Genomic DNA, 18753 nt, shown 5'->3' with positions numbered 1-18753 from the left:
AGTAGTCCTTTCTATTTTGGGCACAAAACCTGAAATTTTGGTGGAGGGGATTTGTTGGTTACATGAACCCCAGTGCTTGATTGAGAAGATGAAAGGCAGAGTTGACCTCAGTGGAATTTGAACTCAGGTCGTAAAACTGGAAGAAATGCTGCTAGGCATTTCCCTGGTGTGTTAAGGATTCTACCAGCTCACTGTCTTAATAATAATAATCGTTGGTGGCATTTGAACTCAAAATGTAGATGGTGAATTGTCACCTTAATAATAATAATAATAATAATAATAATAATATAATCTTTTCTGCAATGGACACATGGCCTGAAAATAGGGAGGTGGGGGCTAATCAATTACATCAACCCCAGTGGTTAACTGGTATTTATTTCATTGACCCTGAAAAAATGAAACAAAGAGTTGATCTCGGTGGAATTTGAACTCAGAATGTAAATTTGGAAGAGATGCTTCTAAGCATTTCTCCAGTTCGCTGCCTTAATAATAATAATAACAATAATAATAATAATAGATGATGATGATAATAATGATGATGATGATTTCTGGCCTCAGCCTAAGACCCTAAATTTGATGACTGGTATCATCATCATCATCATCATTTAATGTCCATTTTCCATGCTGGCATGGGTTGAATAGTTTGACCAGAGCTAGTAAGGCTGCAGGCCACACCAGTGCCATTGTCTTTTCTGGCAGGGTTTCTGTGGCTGGATGCCCTTCTTAATGTCAATCAGTCCACAGAGTGGCACCAGCACAAATGTGTTTTATGTGCACCTGCACCACATGTGACACCAGCACTGGTATTAGTCCTTCTGTGGCAGGTGGGTCTTTTTGAGTACAGTAAGATGCTAGATATCTCAGTCCTTTGTCATCTCCTTCATAAGGCCCAGTGCCTTAAGATCAACCTTCAGTACTCTGTCCTGTGTCTTCCTGGGTCTTCCTCTTCCACAAGTTCCATCCACTTTAAGTGATCAGTGCTTCTATATGCAACTGTCTACATCCATGCAATCACATGACCAACCAGCTCAGTCTCCTCTCTTACACACTTCATCTAATTCGCTTTATGCCAAGCTTTTCTCTCAATACACTAGCACTCTGTCACACATGTACGCTGATGTTGCACATTTGGCAGAGCATTCTAGCTTCATGCCTCACTAGCTTTTGCATGTCTCTGCATTCAGGCCCACATCTCACTACCATATAACATTGCTGTTCATATACATGCATCATACATTCTTTCTTTCACTTGGAGAGAGAGACTTTTGATTGTCAACAGAGGTGAAAGCTCTCTTAATTTTCTCAATCCTATTCTTATTCTAGTGATTACTCTTTCTGTGTATCTTCCTCCACAACTAATTAGGTCCCCTAGGTAGCAGAAATTATCCATGACTTCTAAAGAGCCACCAAGGCATTTGAGAAAATAGATTTCCTGAGTATCTGTTATTTTTACAGTCCCAGTGCACCTTCCACATACAAACACTACCTTTGCTAATAACCTCCCTATTAATCCAGTGCACCTCTTGTGCATCCATAGCTTGCACTGGGTGCTGCACTTAACTGGTCCTTATGTTATTGACCTGATAAAAAAAAATTAATGGTTTCTTTGATACTTATCTGCAAATTTGTATAGGTGCAGTTTATTTGTCCTTGCTTTTTGAGTTTTGAGTTCAAATCTTGCCATGGCCTATTTGAGTTGTAGACTTAATACAAATTTGTATAGGTGAGGTTTAGTTAGTTGATGGCCTCAATCTCCATCCATGATGGGTACTTATTTTATCAGCCACAGAAGAGTGAAGAGTGAAGTCAGCCTTGGAATTTAGAATTGACCAGCACCTGATAGTTTTTTTTCTTTCTGTTAATGTCCATGTTTCCATATTCACATGGTTCAGATAGTTAATCGAGAGAGATTTTCTGTGTCCTGGTCTCATCCTATCACTAACCCATACCAGATATGTTTTTATAGACTATTGGAAGTGAATGGCATTCATTTACAACAGTCACACAATGTCAAGACAGGAGACACAAAGCAATTTATACACATGCTTAGAATGTGTGTACAACTGAAAGCCTCAATTCTAAACTGGGGTATTTGTCTTGAGCAAGTATCTGTTATAGGTGTATAGTGCTAAAAAGCACAGAAAAATATCAGTAACAGGTGGAAGTTACCTAGGAGCGGTGACGAAATTACTAGTTCTAAATTTTTTGCTTATTAGCTTCTTCATTAGCAAATAGTCACATAACGATATGCTAACAAATCTTGGCTGCTAACTAAATGTAAGTTCATGGATGTTGTATTTAGCCATCTCTCTCTCTCTGTCTCTGTCTCTTTCTCTCATACATGTACACACACACACACACACACATGATGGGCTTCTTTCAGTTTCTCTCTTCTGAATCCACTCACTAGGGGTTGGTCAGCGTGGGGCTGTGGCAGAAAACACCTGTCCTTGGTGCCATGCAGTGAGACTCCTACATTATTAGTTATGAATTCTATGATGGAAATAGGAATTAAATCCTAGTCTGATGTACAAGATCTACCCTCAGATGTATCTGCAGAAGTAGATTCTCTTGAAACCTTATAAGGAATACATATATCAGCAGTGTTAGGTGAGTTAAGTGAGTAATTAGAGATTTTTTTGCAAACAACTTGCAGATGTGTTACCTGTTGAAAGCTCTGTATATCAGATAGTTGCTAGTTTTTGGGCCTTCCTTTTGACACCACTCAACCCTAATAACAAAAATAAATAAGATTTAGAGCGTTGTATAAGCAGGTGTTGAAAAATCATTTACATATAAATCTGTTTGGTCGAGAACTATAAAATCACTATTTTCATATTTACAAAACTGTCTAATAAAAACAAAAATACAGACAAATTAAGAAAGAGTTGTCCTCCGCTCCTCCCTGCCCACAGATAAAAGCAGCTCTTTTGTTTTTTAATAGTCTGATGACATAAAACAAAAGGAATGACTAAGGGTTTTGTGACAAAAGAGTATTAAAACATTAGAATACAACTTGAAAGACAATAGAAAATGTCAGTTCAATGAGATGCCATGTGGTGGTTAGGGGAAACTTTTTCACACAGAAGGCTAAATGGAGTAATAATAGATGAAATATGAGTCATAGCATTATTCGCTTTGAGCTGCATGTCTTTTTAGGCAAAAAGATTTATGCAAGTGAGGCCTTCTATCCAAACTTATTGATAGAATAAATGCACAAGGCCTGAAATTTTATTGGGGGGGGGGCTAAGTCAATTGCATTAATCCCAGTCCTCGACTGGAAAGGAGGAAAGACAAAGTTGACCTTAGTGGGATTTGAACTCAGAATGTAAAGCTGGATGAAATACACATTTCATCTGGCTTGCGAATGATTCTGCCAGCTTGTCATCTTAATAATAATAATCTATATATATAAAGCTGAAGTTGTCTGTGTGTGTGTGGCAGGTTTGGTAGCCTTCAACTAACACTATCTCCTCCAAGACCCTGCAGCGCAAGTTGACCAAAATTGAGAGTATGATAGAAGAAGGCTTACTCTTCATTCTGTAAAAGAAAAAATTCAAATCGGACCGTGTTAACACCAAAAATTATTTACATCAACAAGGTGCTTTTTTTCTATGAAAATCCCTATTTTTTACGATTTTTTTGACTGCTGTGTTGTCATTTTTCAGTGTATTTCAACCAGAAAAATGTTCACTTAAAGAGAATGACAAGCTACATAATGCAAAATTTTTACTTTTCAAAAATTCCAATTCTAAAGGGTCGAAAAGAAAAGAAACCTGAGCAATGCCGGGCTATACTGCTAGAACCAAGATAAAGATGATGTTAATTTCTTTAATTGACATAAAACTTCAATTATGTAGATGTATTGTGCAGAATTACAAAACACTGCCTACAGCAGGGTATAACTTATTCACTTTGAACATAGGTGTCTAATGTATTTTTTCTTGCTTGGCCATAGTACTTTGCTATCATATAATGTTTTCTTATTTAGGCAGAAAGTGAGCAATTTAAAGAGAAGGGTCTTGTTGAAGCCATCAATTCCAGTACTTGATTGGTACTTTATTTTAGATTGTCTGGATTGTCTATTACGCCTTAGAGCATACAGTAACAACAACAACTTTTCAAATTAGCTGTTAAAAATATGTTAGTGCATTGACTTGAACTGCTTCAGATTTTTTCCTCTTCCTTCTCTGTCTTGCTTGACCTTGTCGTCTTCTGACTTTTCCGAAAGCTTTATTGAAATAACTTCATAAACTGTACATGCTACTTTGAGTTGGATGATCTTCTCTGGAATATCACGATGTTCCTATTGTAACAAATTTAAAAAAAACTTTTTGATACATTTTATTATTTTGGGGGATGGTGGGGAGGCCACAAAACAACAACCCCTCAACCCTATTTAATTAGTTAATTTAGTTAATTATCAATGGTTTATTTTCCTTGTTCTCTTCCTCTTCTTCCTTGGGGAAAATTATTTCTGTTTTCCACTGATATCAGAAACCAGTTGAAGACAGAAAAAAAAGAGATTTTAAATAAATTCAAGCTTGACTTTCGTATTTACCAAGCCAGAAAGTATTTACCTGTGAGTGTGTCTGCGTACATATACATACATACACGGTACTTGTTGACAAAAGGTAGACTTAGAGCTATTGAAAGCTAATTATTTTGGCCCAGAATTCATCAGATGTCACTTACAGTATACACACTGTTTGTTGGTCTTCAGCCAAATCAGAAACACACGTCAACAACTGTCCTCTTCTCTTCAGATGATGAGCCTGTCCTTTCCCTTTATGGCATATCAACTATAGTCAAGGTGCATGGTTTGCCGGTTAGGGCCTTGGCTCATGATTGTAAGATTGTAAGCTCAATTCCTGGCGGTGTGTTGAGCCAGACACTTTATTTCATGTTGCTCCAATTCACTCAGCTGGCAAAAATGAGTAATACTTATATTTCGAAGAGTTGGCCTCATCACATTCTGTGTCAAGCTGAATTTAGAACTAGGTTAAATGTCTGAAGTGCTCAGCGATTTGCACGTTAATTTCACGAGCAGGCTGTTCCATCAGTTGGATCAACTGGAACACCTGTAAGCAACTGAGTGGCAGTGATGTCAACCTTGGAGAATTCTTGAATCTTGATGGATTATCTCCCTTTCTCAAGTGGTGCTGGTCTTAATTGCCATTTTGTAATTATGATACATGCTATAGAGGTGGAGATAATTTTAATACACAAGACATTTATGTTGTATAGTATTTGATATACCTGTTTTGTTTGAAGTTTAAACATTACTGAATTACCCATTTCACTGAGCTGGAAATGTGAAGAATATGGTCATGGATTACCTTAGGCAATAAAGAGAGCATCAAAATATTTAGTGTTTGTTTGAAAAAGAGCTAATTGATCATGTTGAATCTCAAGGGTTTGAGTTAAAAGGATTGAAGGAACTGTTTGGAGGGCCCCAGGTTGAGGTTTTTAAATTTTCAGTTATAGCAAAAATATATAAATGTACCATGGTAGTTGTGGGACAAAATTATAATATTGATTTCAAATTTTGGCACAAGGCCAGCAATTTCAGGGGAGGGGATAAGTTGATTTCTTCAACCTTTGTGTTCATCCGGTACTTATTTTATGAACCCCGAAAGGATGAAAGGCAAAATTGACTCTGGTGGCATTTGAACTCAGAATGTAAAGTTGGAAGAAATGCCATAAAACATTTTTCCTGGCACGCTAACGATTCTGCTGGTTTGCTGCCTTTGGGACAAATATAATATTAACAAGATTCTTGTTAAGATATATCCATCCTTAGTTGTATTTGTGTGTGGTTTGCATGCTGGTGTGTAAAAGGATTGTAATATGCATGATTTCCCTTCTGAATCTTGGACATTGCATGTGGGAAGTTACAACTGTTTTTTTATTTTATTTTGATATTTGGAGTTTTTATTTCATCTTGAAAGATATGATGTTTTGTTAAATAAAGAATGGAATAATCCTGTTATTGATAAAATGTTTTCTTCTTTTCAGGTATGTGCTTATCTTGACTTCACTTTATGGATTAATTTTCATCAATGTTTATTATCATTTGAAAGGTGTATAGAGGTAAGTAGTTTACCAGCCATCCAGGTTTTCTTTCTTAAATTTTCCTTTGTATCGTTACAATGTATTTCCTGTTTATAATTTTGAAAGATTCAACGGGGAAGACGAGTGAAACACTGCAAAATTAATAATCTACATATTTGTCTATCATTTAGCTAAATTTTTTTTCCCCAAATTAGAAAACATTCTTTTCATATTTATATATGAGTTGTGTTAAACTTATTTAAGATTAAGTGGAATATATTGTGTTGCTTTTACTGTATCTCCCACCATACAAGTTGACACAGTATATTGTATGGACATATAATGCAAACATTCAAACATTACCACTACTTTTCCAACTTCTGCTGCATTTCGAGTGGAATTTTTGGTCTACTTTTGAGCTACTTTTTTTGGCTGTAAATTTTGTTCTGAAAATTTTGACTTGTATGCCATAAAATAGTGTATTATTTCTTTATTATAGATTCAGTATTCCTGACTCTCTAGAAATACTTAGAGGAGTATATGTAATGAATGTAGCTTAGATTATTAATATTCAAACCCAGGAAATTTAGCCGGATATCTTTCACTGTAATCAGATTAAGATCCTTGATAAGAATATCGGTTGATTTGTCAGGCAACTGTTTACCAGTTTGTTATATTTGATTTGGTGTATTTGTATTTTAGATTTACTTGGTGGTGCAAATTAACAGTGAATACTTGTGCCTTGTACCTACATCTCAAAGATTAAGTACTCTGTGTGTGTGTGTGTGTGTGTGTGTGTGTGTGTGTGTGAGTGAGTGTGTGTGTGTGTGTGTGAGTGTGTGTGTGTGTGTGTGAGTGAGTGAAATATAAACAAAGACAAAGATGAGAGGAAGACATTTAGAAGTAAAAGAGTTAAATTTCATAATGTGTTTATTATATGAAACAGTGAATGTGTGTGTGTGTGTGTGTGTGTATACACACACACACACAGACATCTATTTACTATATGAAACAGCGATTGTGTGTGTGGGTGTATATATATATATAATATATATATATATTATATATATATATATATATATACATATACACACACACAGGCATGTATTATATAATGCATTTGTTATATGAAACAGTGATTGTGTGTGTGTGTGTATATGTGTGTATATATATATTATATATGTATATTTATATTTATAGGTTATGCAAGATTAGGTTTTTTTAAATGGTTATCGAAGCAGTGTAGTACAACTAATTGAGTTATAACTGCCATTCATGGTTATTAAGAAAATTCATGTATAGCAAAGAAAAGGTCTTTTTTTTTTACTGTTATTATTAGTGTAGTATTATTGGTGTAGTATTTATGTATCATCATCATCATCATTTGTTGTCCATGCTGGCATGGGTTGACCAGAGTTGGCAAGCTGGGGAGCCGCACCAGGCTTCAGTCTGATTTGGCATGGTTTCTATGGCTGGATGCCTTTCCTGCTGCTAACTACTATATATAGTGTGCTGGGTGATTTTATGTGGCACCACATGAGCACTCACATGTGACACCAGCATGAGTGCTTTCTACTTGGCACTGGTGCAGGACTCTTGTAGGCCAGAACTCTTCACCCGGGGAGGGGTGGGGCTTAACACTCGAGAGTAGCTCATATTTTGTTTCTGTAAGACTCTATTATCATGATTTCAATTTATTTTAACCCTTTAGCATTCAGGTTACTCTGTTAAATGTAATGCTTAGTTATTCACAATGCTTTGAATTAATCCTCTTAGCTTCAACATTTCAATGATATGATTGTTTATTTCTAGAATGACATTGTCGGCTAGGTGTGAGAGGTCAGAGGCCAGCTTGAACTGAAACCAGGTAGTTAGTTAGTTAGTTAATTTTTTGGCTCAAAAGCAAAAAGCAAGGCCATGGAGGGGGACATGGAGTTATGTACAGAGTGGTGTTCATGTAAAGAGTTCAGGCCACTTGTGGTCAAGGGAGACTTTGAACAAAGCGGTCGTCGGCATCTTCACGATCTTGTCCAGCAGCTTATTCCACGGATCCGCAACCCGGACGGAGAAAGCCCCTCTCCTTCGATTGAGATGAAATCATCGCAGATAGAGCTTTTCGGAATGACCCCGCAGCCGACGCTCTGGAGCAGAAATGAAGAACAGCTCCTTCGAGAGGTTACACTTTCCGCTTATGATGTTGTGAGCAAGAATGAGATCACCATGGCGGCGGCGTTTTTCTAGAGAATAAAGGTCGAGCGTCTTTAGCCTTTCTTCATAAGACAAATGCTTGAGACCAAGAACCATGCGGGTAGCCAACTTCTGGACTCTTTCGAGATGCTGTATGTCTTTGAGGAGATAAGGAGAAGAGGCTTGAATCCCGTACTCCAATATGGGTCTCACTAGCGTGACATAGAGTAGTAGGAATATGGCTGCTGTGAATATTTGGGCAGGATGTGTTCAGTTTAAAAGGTTAAAGGTTAAGATTAGTCAGGGGATCTCCTCACCATTACAGGATCCTCCAGGTCTGGAGAGATTGATGTGATTTCCATATAGCCTGAACACTTGCCGATCAATTTTTACCGGGAGAAAAATTCGGAGTTGGTTTGAATTGTCGTAACACAGTGAATTTCCCTAACGGAATTTAGGGACTAGGTAGTGATGTTAAACTGGGCAGTATGTGAGAACTAAACCTAATGCGAAAGAGAAATTAATATTAAATATATTTTGATTGGAGAGGTAAGAGTTGTTTTGTCTTTAACCATGACAAAATTGGGTGACTATTCTTCTTTAAAAACTAAACCTGCCATTTATTAAGACATACTCATTAAGCTATCAATTAAGACAAAGCTTATTATTTCATAATAAAATTTTCATAATTTTTTTTCTAAATGATCAATCATTAGCAAATACTAAAGCATCCTACATCATTATTATTCTTGCAAATGCTTTCTGTTAATTTTGGTAATGTGTATAGTTTATCTTATTGATTGGCACATAAGTCTTTGTTTTCAGAATTACTATACTGTCATAACTTAGGATGTGTGTAAAAAAAAAATAGTGGTTTTTTAAAAAATTATTTTAGTAAAAAAAGTTCATTTTGGCTTTCCCCCCCCCCCCCACCTATTTTGGGACTATAAAACTAATGAATTTTCTATTTTCCCTCATCCAGTTTGCTTTTTGTGACAAGAATATTTTTTTTTCATGAAAAGACTTTATCTCAGGCTGATGGTTTACTAAATAAATTTCAACCGTTTTCATACCAAACTACCTGAGACTGCCCTGGGCTCTGTGGTACAAACTTCCTGTCTTAAAGCGATCTAGATAAGAACTAAATAAAATATCAAATTAAAACCAAATCAAATTCTGCATTAGTTTATTTCAAATATCAACTTATTAACGACAGTTATTTTATTAAATTCTTCATTATTTTTAAAATTAATTAAAAGAGAACTGATCTATTTCAACTGAAGTATTGTAACGAAGGAGTTAATGAGTAGGAACTTCAATCAAAACATCAAGTTTGAGATTTTATAGTAAATTAGGAGAAAAGCCACTGATTAAAAACAAAACAAGAATTCACAACAAATGCAAAACAATTTCGAAGGATATCAATTTCTTCTCTGTTAATAATGTTTTTCTCTCTCAGAAGAACAATTAGTCAAATGATAAAATAGATTGGCAGGGTTGATATATAATTCATGTTTTTGTAATATGGTTGTAAGTTTTTGGTGCTGTGCTGTGTTTTTCTCATAAAAAATCATTTTCAGTCTGATTACTTACTTCTGCAACAGAACATCAAAGTAACATAAATAGAGGTTTTATTTTTTGTACTGTTAACATACCTGTGAGGATTTAGTCTCAACTTTGAGGGAGCTATTTGTGATGTATAATAATAACAGTATTTTTCTGTTTTGGTCCACAAAAACTTTCCACTTGGTTTAGCACATGCAATATGTGTGCATGCATGCATATTGACTCATTTTAGATGCTTTATTTCAGTCAATCATTCTTTGTTATGTGTATATAAATATATGTATGTGTGTATGTGTTTGTATGTAAATGCACATACACACACATGCAGATATTGAACATGTGTCAAACTTCTACACTTCTACATTCTTCTTCATCTTCCCTTTCTATTATATTGCAACACAACTAACAAGAACTCTTATTCCAGAACCAATCTCCATTAAAAAAACCCTTGTTAACCTATACAGAGCATCAACCTTCAGTGGGTCCCCGTTCATTATAATGTTCATTCTCTTCTCACTAACACTCTAACAATGCAAAACACTTCCTGCTATTAGATAATAGCTAGAGGTACGATTGGTTGGTGCCTTTTATGTACCACCAGCACGGAAGCCAGTCAATGTAGCCAATGCCAGCGCCGCCTTGACTGGCTTCTGTGCCAGTGGCACGTAAAAGAGCACCAACCGATCATGGCGTTGCCAGCCTCGCCTGGCACCTGTGCTGGTGGCACGTAAAAAGCACCCACTACACTCAGAGTGGTTGGTGTTAGGAAGGGCATCCAGCTGTAGAAACACTGCCAGATCAGACTGGAGCCTAGTGCAGCCTTCTAGCTTCCCAGACCCCGGTCGAACCGTCCAACCCATGTTAGCATGGAAGGTGGACGTTAAACGATGATGATGATGATGAGGAAGCCCCAATCCTCGCCAGTTTATTTTTATCAATTACCATAGAGGAAAGTAATAATACATCTGTTAGTGTTAACCCTTTCTACACAAAGCTAAGATGTTGGTAAAACACGTTAATATTCAGGTAACAAAAAACAAAAACAAAACAAAATGAAAGAAAGCAATGCAGGAAAACTAATGGTTAACCAAGCATATCATCATCATCATCGTTTAGCGTATATAAATGGAAAGCTATTCCTAAAATACAGTAATGTGCTGTGTAGCCAGTGGTATGCTGGTTTACATGGGCTGTGCTTCTAGGCTGAAAGCGTAGTTGCTGTCTGAGATGGTTCTAGGTGGGAGCTTACAGAGGAGTGCAATGAGTTGCCATCTGTTTTCCAGGTGAGCTCCTATGTGTGCTAGCAGTGGCTGGTGGTATGCTGGTGCAATATGCACACACCTGCATAATGATGAAACATTTGCAGTATTTTCTAAAGGGGAATACTATGGAGTGGTTTCCTGTTGCTTTCTTCAGTAAAAAGATTTGAACTCCACGCAGTGAGCTAATGGAACACTTGTTAATTACATTGTGCTTTGTCCTGGATAGCAATGAGCTTACATACTTCTTACGTGTAGGTGATTTGAACATAGGCGTAGGAGTGGCTGTGTGGTAAGTAGCTTGCTTACCAACCACATGGTTCCGGGTTCAGCCCCACTGTGTGGCACCTTGGGCAAGTGTCTTCTACTATAGCCTTGGGCCGACCAAAGCCTTGTGAGTGGATTTGGTAGATGGAAACTGAAAGAAGCCCGTCGTATATATGTATATATATATATATTTATGTGTGTGTATATGTTTGTGTGTCTGCGTTTGTCCCCCCAACATCGCTTGATAACTGAAGCTGGTGTTGTTACGTCCCTGTAACTTAGCGGTTTGGCAAAAGGGACTGATAGAATAAGTACTAGACTTACAAAGAATAAGTCCTGGGGTTGATTTGCTCAACTAAAGGTGGTGCCCCAGCATGGCCACAGTCAAATGACTGAAACAAGTAAAAGAGTAGTAAGCACTACAAAGCAGTCTAGGTGGTCATGGGCGTATTAAACTTGAACCTGCACGTGTGTGTGTGCTTGTTTGTTTGTGTGTGTATGTGTGTGTATTATTTCATTCCTTTTATGTCCACTTTACCATGCTAACATGGGTTAGATGAATACCTATTATTGAGCCATTGCTTTACAGCCGAATGCTCCACCTGTTTCAAACCCTTACCTGTTTTCCAAGTAAGAGAGTTTTCATTCAACTCAGAGTTTCAATTAATTTTGAAAATAATGAGGAATCTGTTAAAATATTTCTTTTCCTTATTGATCCATTAAGCATTCAGATTAACTCTTGTCAGATGCAATGCTTATCTATTCACATCATCTCTCTATATATAAACGGCAGTTTGTCTGTCTGTGTGTCTGTGTGCCTGTCAGGTTGTACCCTCACCCTGACCATGGCTTTCAACCGATTCTGATGAAACTTGACACACACATAGCCCAATGTCATAATTCAAAACTAACGCAGCGGAAATTTTGAAAAGTTCCCCCAGTTCTGAAAAAATCGCTAAATTCGACATAGGGTCGAGAATCTAAGCTTTTTATATGCAACACATTTTCTGGGCTGTACGTGGGCTGTTCACGCGTTGGGAGGCGCAATGATGTTTTCATGTTTTCACCCAAAGGGACAGCTAGGAATATCGTATACACAGAAGTATTCGAGTGAAGAGAAGACATTGCAACCTACACATGCGCCTTCGTTCCCTAGAGGGAAAGGACTAGATTGGGATTAGTCGTTGCCTACTAGGGGCTCTTACATACCCGGGCAACGCCGGGCTATGCTGCTAGTTTAAAATAAATCATGCATTATCTCATAGTTTTGAGAGTTTGATGGGTGGTCATTTATTTTTAGAATGAGGTTGTCGGGTAAGTGTGAAAAGTTGGATGTGGCTGGTTTGAGCATAACAACAGGTGGAATCTGGTGTTTGAAGCATGAATTAATATGAAATTTTGGAAGGCTTCAATTTGATCCCTTAGTATTCAGATTACTGTGTCATAATTTATGCTTATATATTCACATTGTTTTGAATTATGTATTATCTTGTAGCTTTGAGATTTTGATGATGCGATTGTATATTTTTAGAATGACATTGTAAGGTAGGTGCAAAAGGCCTGATCTGGTCAGTTTGGACATGAAACAACTAGAATATTTATGCTGGATATGACTGGTTTAAATACTAAAGAGTTAAATCATTTTAAAGCAGGGAGCTTGTGTTAAAGAACCAATACAGTCTCTAGTAGGTTGGTATCAAATGAGTTAAAAATACTCTGCTTAAAACCCTTTGATAATCTCTCATCATAGTCCCATCATATTTTTTGCATAGCTAAGAATGCAGGACAGCATTAAAAACAGTGGTATTTTTTTTTCTTCTTTCTTCCAGTATCAAAATATATTCAAGCTGTGAATATTTACTAATCTTTTCAGAAAATACAAACATGACCTACACAAGAGTAATTTATTCAACAAACACATATAATCAGCCATTTTTTTTTTTTTAAGACCTGTCTAGTGACAAGAAAGCTTTTATTACATTTGAAACTTTACAAGCCCCACCCCAAGACTTAAGTCTATGCTGCCACCACCACCACCACTTTGTTTCTTATAAAAGTAAAATGGCCGAGTGGGTACGATACCAAGCTATCTGTTCATATGTTGCAAATTAAAAACTGCAGCATGTCTTTACTTAGTTGTCAAGAATAGGTACCAAGTGAAAATACAGTATTCCTATTCACTAAATTATCTGGGAATACTATCAGGAAGAGATTTCTCTATCATCTGCTATAAACTATGAAACAGAGTTAATTACTGGCCTTTAAATACTCCTTAGGGGCTTTCTAAATATTTACATACCTTTTTTTCATGAATCATTTTTCTCCTTTGAACTTGCCAGCTTTATGCCAATCTTGCTTGATGATCATTAGTGTACCTGCCTTCTATTCTGCCACACCTGTTGTACCTTAAATGCTAGTTTGTATATTGGTTTCAAATTTTGGCACAAGGCCAGTAAGTTCGGGGGAGGGGGTCAAGTCAGTTACATCAACCCCAGCCTTCACCTGGTACATATTTTATTGATCCCCCAAAAGGATGAAAGGCAAAGTTGTCTTTGGTGGAATTGGAACTCAGAATGTGAAGATACATGTAAAAATGCTACTAACGATTCTGCCAGCACACCACCTTAGTTTGTATATTAAACTCAGCTAATCTTTCTGTAAAGTTATATTATCATTATCAAATTTGATGACTGGCATCCGTGCTAGTGGAGCGCTACGAGCATGATCGTTGCCAGAGCAACAGGCTGGTCTCCATGCCAGTGGCACTTAAAAAACACCATTTGAGTGTGATCATTTCCTGCGTCGTCTTACTGGCACTTGTGCTAGTGGCACGTGAAAAAACATTCAAACAAGGTTGTTGCCAGTGCCGCTGGACTGGCTCCTGTGCAGGTGGCACATAAGAACCACCATTTGAGTGTGGCCATTGCCAGTACCACCTGACTGGCCCGGTGGCACGTAAAAGCACCCACTACACTCTTGGAGTGGTTGACATTAGGAAGGGCATCCAGCTGTAGAAACTCTGCCAGATCAGATTGAAGTCTGGTGCAGTCATCTGGTTCGCCGGACCGCAATCAAATCGTCCAACCCATGCTAGCATGGAAAGCGGACACTAAACGATGATGATGATGATCATCATCCATGATTAGATGGGTCAGATGTCTGCTTTGACATGACTTCTACAGCCAGATGCCTTCCCCAACGCCAACTACTCTACAGTGTGTACTAAGTACTCTCTTGATGCTACTGGCTCTTTTGAGGTCACCATGCAGCTCACAAGTCTACATAACCTGAGGCAAAGGGCAGGGGTGGGATGCATCCTTATGCTTGGTGAGGTTCAGGTATGAGAGAAGAGGTTGGGGCAGAGCAGCAGGTTTTTATGTTGTAGAGGAACTACATGGCTATTCACATTTAGGGGAGTGAGTGAGAATGAATTCGTTGTGTCTCCAAATAGGTAAACAGTAGCAAAGAGGTATCCAGGTGATACCTCAAGGTATGAGGTGAATAGTATAGTGAGTGAGGATAGAAGCAAGCTGTGTCTGAGTCATCATCATTATCATCATTTAACATCCGCTTACCATGCTGGCATGGGTTAGACAGTTTGACTGGAGCTGGTGAGCCAGAGAGCTTGCACCAGGCTCCAGTTGTCTGTTTTGGCTTAGTTTCTATGACTGGGTGCTCTTCCTGATGCCAACCACTCTATAGAATGTACTGGGTGCCTTTAATGTGTCACCAGCACAGTGCCTCTAATATATCACCAGCCTGGGTGTCTTTAATGTGTCACCTACATGGGTGTCTTTAATGTGTCACCTACATGGGTGTCTTTAATGTGTCACCAGCATGGGTGTCTTTATCTCGTCACCAGCATGGGTGTCTGTAACTTGTCACCAGTATGGGTGCCTTTAACATATCACCAGCACAGGTGCCTTTTATGTGTCACCAACACAGGTGCCTTTTACATGTCACTGGCACTAATGCCTTTTATGTATCACCAGAACAGGTGTCTTTTACATGCCACTGGCATAGGTGCCTTCTATGGTCCGCTGGCACGAGTCCCCTCAATGTGCCATCAGCACAGGTGCCTTTTATGTGCCACCAGCATGGGTGCTTTTTAGCTGTCACCGACACAGGTACCTTTTGCGTGTCACTGGCACAGGTGCCTTAGAGGTTCAAATTACTCAGTGACTACCTTTATTCCTTTGTCTAGGAAGTCCTAATAAGGGTTTGAGTACCACACTTCAGACAAACAAATGACACATATATGACATGCAGTTATGTCTGAGACCGTGACTTTGTGTGTGTGTGCACATGTGTAAGATCCCATTCTTTATTATTACCCTCACATGTTTTTCTAGTCATTGTATTTCTGTTTTCTATTTTAAGATTTTGGCATTAAGCTTATTTTTCCTGTTTTGTTTAGTAAATTGTTTTATTTTATTTTATATCATTTACTTTGTTTTTGTTCACGGAGTGTCGTATAAATGATTTGTGACTATTATATTGAGGCAGCCAAAACGGTACCAAATTACAAGATCTGCTTAACTTGTTTGCACTTGACAAATGAAAAGCTCTTGTAACCTGCAAATATTTGCTGCTAACATTTTGCTGCTTATAACAATTATAATAAATATCTGTTGACAACAGTTATACTTAATTTTATTTAAACTTTAAAAAAAAATGCATCTCCATTTTTGGATGTAGGTTGATATGACTATTACTGAAATGATTTTTCATTGTCATATCCAATGAGGTATGGAGGATAAAGATTTTTGGTTGGGTGGAATCCAATTTTGATTTTCATGAATATTAGGAAATGATTTCTTACTGCAGCTAGAAATTGAATACTAAGTCTTAATGGCAAGTGATTGGTGTCTTACTTTATAATATTTTATGACTGTTATAAATCTGGCATAATAAAAAGGTTGGAAACCATTCAAATCTTTTTACAGGAACAGAATTGGATATGACACAAAGCATTTAATGGTTATCCCACATGTCACACATCAGCAAAATGCTTATGCTTGTCTCTCTATTATATTTTAGTCTTCAACACTTGGCATAAAACCACCTACCCACTCAAATCCCCACCACACATACTTAGTAACTGGAGCCTTTTTGCCCCCCCCCCCGTTCTTCTTCTCTGTTGCAAATTGCTTGGCAACTTCACAAGTGCCAGGGGTGTGATAAAAAGCACCTAGTACACGCTGTCAAATAGTTGGCATTAGGAAGGGTATCCAGCTGTAGAAACCATGCTAAAGCTGATATTAAAACTTAGTGCAGCCTTGCAACTTGCTGGATCAAACTGTCCAACCTGTGCCAGTATGGAAGATAGATGTTAAATGATAATGAGGATGATGATATCACTGACCACTGGATTCATTCATTGGTCAGTGATATCTAAACTACAATGTTGATTCAGAGTTGCAAACATTGCTTTATAAATCATTCATGTGAAGTTTAAGTAATACCATGGGACCTAATATTAAAGGTTTTTAATATTAAAGGCTTTTAATATTAAAGGCTTTGTAATATTAAAGGCTTTCAATTCTAAGGTCATGTGCAGTGTTCTTGATCTAGACATTTCATTACATGTTGGTCCAGTCTGCTCAACTGAAAATGATCTCCAACCCAGTGCTGGCACAAGCCCTTTACTTACACCAGCTGTCATATCCTCAATGTTCTGTTGGGTCAAGAAGTAGGAGAATTGAGCTGCTTTCTGTATTTTCTTGCAACTATATAAGCACCAAAAGTATGGTGCATGCTATCAGATTATTTCTGCTTGGGTGTGATGGCTATGGTTTAGTTAAATTGACCATTTGTCTCTTATATGGATATAATTGGAAGCTGGTTCAGTAGGGTTGTGCTAAACCTGACAGCATCAGTATGTTTGTGGTGTTGAATGTTATTGTTGCTGTTGTTGTTGTTGCATAGCACTAGGTCAGTTCTGACTGAGTATGCCTGTCATAGGATGAATAACTAACTATAACTCGCAGATCTTTGCTTTAAAACATCTGCAGCAGATAGGATGTGTGATGAAGCTTGCAGTAAGAATAAGTGAAGACACTTGATGTTGTGGTTAGGGTGTTGCACTCACCATTACAAGATGGTTTCAATTCCTGGACTGGGAGGTTTGTGTGTGTGTTCTTGAGCAAAACATTCCATGTTGCTCCAGGCTAGTCAGTTGCAAATGTGATGAATTGGCATCCCATGTAGGAGGAACGTTGTGTTCTTGGTCACTTACATGCCATAGGCCTGCTTGTCTAGCAAGTGGGGTGGCGCCATTTGAAAGCTATGACAATGCAAGGAAGTGCATGGTGATCAGTGGTGTATGATAACATCCAATAGTCTGGTTGATACAATGATATAGTGATTAGTAGTAATGATTGTAGCTAATATAGGAACAATTATACTGAATGTGCTCTGTTCTTTGAACTAAGTAGATATGAACCTAAGTAGAATTGAAATGGATCAGTTGATAACATATTAAATTACCAATTCATAGATTGTGAGTTCTAATCTATTACACATGTTGCATGGTATTTCTGGGCAGGTGATATCATTCTGCGTGGCTTTAATTAGTCCAGCTACCAAGAATAGGTAGCAACTTATTTGGGAATGTTGGATCTGGTAGACTACCGTTCTATGTTGGAGTGATTATCATCTCTCATCCAGTCCGGACCATGTTTACTGAGGCTGAGCTCTTGTCATTAAAAGCCCCCCCCCCTCCACATGATTTAGAAGGTATTTCAATACTGATAGAACTAACAGAATTTCCTTTATATTTAGGAATTCCAAAATAAAAAATATATTGGTATTGACCAAAGTTATATATGTTCTGTTTATATCAAAAACTAAACTATATTTTGAGTAAAAAGAAGTGATGAAAGTGTGTGTGTGTGTGTGAGGGAGAAAGAGAGAGAGTTCCTTGGAAGCTCACACTCTTATTTTAGTATTAGAAAAGGAACAGAAACAACTGGAAGGGAAGCAAACAGTTGAGTAGTAACTAGTGGGGTAGTTAAATGTCTAAACTTGACTGCTGCTGCTATATCTAGATCTGGCCGTGTGTATGTTTGCTTTTAATCCTAACATAAAAGAAAATGTTCTAAAACAGCCAGATTTAATGATATTTTCATCTCTGCTTTGTTCAAAGAAACTACATTTTATTTACTATCACTGTTTATAAAGTTTAGTCTGCTTTTTCTCCCTTGGTTTCTATGTCTGGTGTTAGGTTACTAAAACAACTTGGTTTTCTAAAATCTTTTTAATGACTGTGTGGTAAAGAAGCTTGCTGTCTGATCGTATGGTTTCAGGTTCAATCCCACTGCATGGCTCCTTGGGTAAGTGTCCTCTAAGTGAAGCTCCAGGTCAACCAAATTCCCCAAATATTTTAGGTGGAAACTGGAAGAAGCTCATCATGTGCACA

General features: G+C 37.6%; 1 protein-coding gene and 1 long non-coding RNA gene across 12 annotated transcripts in view; both read left to right on the top strand.

The window, feature by feature from the left end:
- The window catches only part of LOC115223565 (rho guanine nucleotide exchange factor 28), a 490764-nt gene that overhangs the window by 53714 nt on the left and 418297 nt on the right, over positions 1-18753 (top strand). For 8 of the 11 annotated variants that reach the window (XM_036511277.1, XM_036511293.1, XM_029794238.2 and 5 more), the window contains one exon: positions 6019-6093. The exons of the other annotated variants lie outside the window; for them this stretch is intronic. The gene's annotated coding sequence lies outside the window, so the exon portion shown is untranslated. The remainder of the gene's footprint in view (positions 1-6018; positions 6094-18753) is intronic. 11 annotated transcript variants of the gene reach the window in all.
- Positions 9504-10844, top strand: LOC118767178. Its single transcript, XR_005003083.1, has 2 exons — positions 9504-10374; positions 10712-10844. It is a non-coding gene; the product is annotated as an uncharacterized LOC118767178 (long non-coding RNA).

The sequence above is a fragment of the Octopus sinensis genome, linkage group LG2 (assembly GCF_006345805.1).
Source record: "Octopus sinensis linkage group LG2, ASM634580v1, whole genome shotgun sequence".
NCBI classification, from domain to species: domain Eukaryota; kingdom Metazoa; phylum Mollusca; class Cephalopoda; order Octopoda; family Octopodidae; genus Octopus; species Octopus sinensis.
The sequence above is the reverse complement of the archived record's forward strand: the minus strand, read 5'-3'. Positions and strand labels throughout refer to the sequence as shown.